The following is a 4,839-nucleotide window of genomic DNA, read 5'->3' on the forward strand; positions in this document are numbered from 1 at the left end:
CCATTGTCTACAGCCAAGCGCTACGATATAACCGCATTTGCTCCAACCCCTCAGACAGAGACAAACACCTACAAGATCTCTATCATGCATTCCTACAACTACAATACCCACCTGCTGAAGTGAAGAAACAGATTGACAGAGCCAGAAGAGTACCCAGAAGTCACCTACTACAGGACAGGCCCAACAAAGAAAACAACAGAACGCCACTAGCCATCACCTTCAGCCCCCAACTAAAACCTCTCCAATGCATCATCAAGGATCTACAACCTATCCTGAAGGACGACCCATCACTCTCACAGATCTTGGGAGACAGACCAGTCCTTGCTTACAGACAGCCCCCCAATCTGAAGCAAATACTCACCAGCAACCACACACCACACAACAGAACCACTAACCCAGGAACCTATCCTTGCAACAAAGCCCGTTGCCAACTCTGTCCACATATCTATTCAGGGGATACCATCATAGGGCCTAATCACATCAGCCACACAATCAGAGGCTTGTTTATTTGCGCATCTACCAATGTGATATATGCCATCATGTGCCAGCAATGCCCCTCTGCCATGTACATTGGCCAAACTGGACAGTCTCTACGTAAAAGAATGAATGGAAACAAATCAGACGTCAAGAATTATAACATTCAAAAACCAATTGGAGAACACTTCAATCTCTCTGGTCACTCGATCACAGACCTAAAAGTGGCTATACTTCAACAAAAAAGCTTCAAAAACAGACTCCAACGAGAGACTGCTGAATTGGAATTAATTTGCAAACTGGATACAATTAACTTAGGCTTGAATAGAGACTGGGAATGGATGAGTCATTACACAAAGTAAAACTATTTCCCCATGGTATTTCTCTCTCCCTCCCACCCCACCCCCCACTGTTCCTCTGATATTCTTGTTAACTGCTGGAATTAGCCTACCTTGCTTGTCACCATGAAAGGTTTTCCTCCTTTCCCCCCACTGCTGCTGGTGATGGCTTATCTTAAGTGATCACTCTCCTTACAGTGTGTATGATAAACCCATTGTTTCATGTTCTCTGTGTGTGTGTGTTTATATAAATCTCTCCTCTGCTTTTTCCACCAAATGCGTCCGATGAAGTGAGCTGTAGCTCACGAAAGCTTATGCTCTAATAAATTTGTTAGTCTCTAAGGTGCCACGGGTACTCCTTTTCTTTTTGCGAATACAGACTAACACGGCTGCTACTCTGAAATCTTTCCAATGATGCCTCACATGACTCATCTTGCATAAAACATATCTTCATTATGCCATATTCATATCATAATATTTTTATGAAGAATATGGGGCATAATGTCACAGTGTTCTTTAACAAAAAGTCTGTAATGTGGAGATAATAAAAGAAGGAACTTGGAAGTTTACAGTGTGTTCTACCACCATCCTCTGTTAGATGCAATTTCATTCCTGCCTATGTGTTTGTAGAAAGACAAGGCAGGTGAGGTAATATATTTTATTGGACCAACTTCTGTTGGAAGCCTTCAAGCTTCACACAGCTCTTCCTTGGGATTGGGGAAGGAAATCAGTGTGTTTGCAGTTATTCCACCTTACAGTTCCTGCCCTGAAAAGAAGATAAAATCCTCCATTCTGACCACGAATGGAGATTTCCACTTAGTTCATTGGGGTGGAGACTGTGTTTCTGGTGCAAAAGTTCACCTGCTTGACTTTGCTGTGTGTGATTTAGCTGATGACTGTAACAGTATATATAGCTATGAATCATTATAGAGCAGCATTTGACTTCTGTAGTAAACTCTTGTGAATCCCAGATGCTCATGAATTATCTCTCCTGGGAGATATGTACTGTACTGACTGGTATGTACATGAACTATTGCCCTCTTATCTGATAGACTCAGACCTGCTTGGGACAGTCTGTATGTACTTATCTTACCCTATAGCAATTAACTTATAAAATAAAAGGATTTATCTAATGCTAGATAACAGTCATACTCTGTTAGCTCAAGGGACGAAGGTCTGTGTTCTTGGAATTTTAATCACCATAAACACTAATGGGGTTTTTAGTCAATGCCCATTTAAGGGCCTGTTACAAGTGGCCTATTAGAAGTTTTAAAAAATAGATAAAGGAACTTGTAAGGCTAAGAAACAAGGGTTTTATATATCTATAGTACAGCTGGTGAGAAGTGACATTTCTGTTTCGCATGAAATTCTAACATTTTGAAATTGGTTTTTGTCACGAATCAGGACAACAAATTGAAATGTCCACACTTTTCATGGATGGAGATTTGTGATTCAGAAACAGCAAAATGACCTTGTCAAAATGTTTAGATAATGTAAAATATTATAATGTTAAATATTAAATATTTTATATAGTATAATATAATTTAATGTTAGAATTTAATAGAATATAAAAATCAAAATGAAATGCAGAATTTGGAACAAAATATTCCAAATTATTTTGAAAGTTTTCCATCAAAAATTTATCAAAATCTATGTGTTCCCAGAAAACATTTTGATTTGATGAAACTGAAAATTGTTGAACCAACTCCATCCTAAAAGTTTTGAAAACTATGGGAGATTTCCCCTCCTCGCCCCCCCATTAAGAAAGAAGAAGATAAAGTATATAGATAAGCCTTCACTGATTCTTATTTATAACCATGGCCCTGTGCCTAGCACACTTCTGAGTGCTGTAAAAATAATTGATGATGATAACAATGAATAATGGCCAAACAATTGAAAAGTTTGTCTGAGCTTCTGTAAATAAATCTCTTTTATACAACCTGATTCAAGATGGATTAAATAAACAGATGCTTCAGAATCAGACTGTTAAATGCAAATTTGTTTGAGCTGGATGGATCCAAATCATTGTTTAGTTTCTGTTCTCACTTGACAGAACCTTGATTCAGAATTTAGTAGTTGCTAAATATAACCCTGTGGGTGTACATTCTGTCCGTTTATCTCAATAAACCAATGGGGAATGCTAATCAGAACGGATCAGGAAGACTCTTCTTTGACAGTGGGCCATTTTTTATATTGAACTGTTAGTTGGGGTGGAGAGGAAGAGGGCGGAGAACAAAAAAATCCTTTAATGGCTTAAAATTGGGGCTATTGATTAATCGCAGTTAACTCACACAATTAAGTCAAAAATTAATTGTGATTAAAAAAATTAATCATGATTAATCACAGTTTTAATCGCTATATTAAACAATAGAATACCAATTGAAATTTATTAAATATTTTGGATGTTTTTCTACATTTTCATATAGTATTCTGTGTTCTAAATGAAATTAAAGTGTATATTGTTTATTATAAATATTTGCACTGTAAAAGATAAACAAAAGAAATAGCATTTTTCAATTCATCTCATACAAGTACTGTAGTGTAATCTCTTTGTTGTAAAAGTGCAACTTACAAATGTAGAATTTTTTTGTTACATAACTGCACTCAAAAACAGAACAATGTAAACTTTCAGAACCTACCAGTCCACTCAGTCCTATTTCATGTTCAGCCAATCGCTAAGACAAACAAATTTGTTTACATTTATGGGAGTTAATGCTGCCCACTTCTTATTTAAAATGTCACCAGAAAGTGAGAACAGGCATTTGCATGGCACTTTTGTAGCAGCATTGCAAAGTATTTATGTGCTAGATGTGCTAAACATTCGTAGGCCCCTTCATGCTTTGGCCACCATTCCAGAGACATGCTTCCATGCTGATGACGCTTGTTAAAAAAATGTGTTAAGTAAATTTGTGACTTAACTTCTTGGGGAAGATTGTATATCCCCTGCTCTGTTTTACCCACATTCTGCCATATATTTCATGTTATAGCAATTTCGGACGATGACCCAGCACATGTTCATTTTAAGAACACTTTCACTGCAGATTTGACAAAACGCAAAGAAGGTACCAATGTGAGATTTCTAAAGATAGCTACAGCACTCGACCCAAGGTTTAAGAATCTGAAGTGCTTTCCAAAATCTGAGACGGACGAGGTGTGACTCATGCTTTCACAAGTCTTAAAAGAGCAACACACAGAAGCAGAAACTACAGAACCCGAACCACCAAAAAAGAAAATCAACCTTCTGCTGGTGGCATCTGACTTAGATAATGAAAATGAACATGTGTCGGTCCACACAGCTTTGGATTGTTATCAAGCAGAACCCGTTATCAGCGTGGACCCATGTGCCTTGGAATGGTGGTTGAAGGATGAAGGGACATAGGAATATTTAGCGCATATGGCACATAAATATCTTGTGACATCGGCTACAACAGTGCCATGCAAACGTCTTTTCTCACTTTCAGGTGACATTGTAAACAGGCAACATTATCTTCTGCAAATGTAAACAAACTTGTTTGTCTGAGCGATTGCCTGAACAAGAAGTAGGACTGAGTGGACTGGTAGGCTGTAAAATTTTACATTGTTTTATTTTTGAATGTAGGTTTTTTTTACATAATTCTACATTTTTAAGTTCAACTTTCATGATAAAGAGATTGCTCTATAGTACTTGTATTAAATGAATTGAAAAATACTATTTATTTTGTTTTTATACAGTGCAAATACTTGTAATCAAAAATAAATATAAAATGAGCACTGTACACTTTGTATTCTGTGTTGTAATTGAAATCAATATATTTGAAAATGTAGAAAACATCCAAAAATATTTAAATAAATGTATTCTATTGTTTAACAGTGCGATTAATCATGAATATTTTTAATTGTATGATTAATTACAATTAATTTTTTTAATCGCTTGACAGCCCTACTTAAAATGTAACTAGAATTCACTGTTCTTTTGCCAATTTATAGTTTGCAAATAGCTTCCAGAAACTCATTCCCTTTGGTCTAATTCCATTGCTTCACTACCTTA

The sequence above is a fragment of the Dermochelys coriacea genome, chromosome 2 (assembly GCF_009764565.3).
Source record: "Dermochelys coriacea isolate rDerCor1 chromosome 2, rDerCor1.pri.v4, whole genome shotgun sequence".
In the NCBI taxonomy this organism is placed as follows: domain Eukaryota; kingdom Metazoa; phylum Chordata; order Testudines; family Dermochelyidae; genus Dermochelys; species Dermochelys coriacea.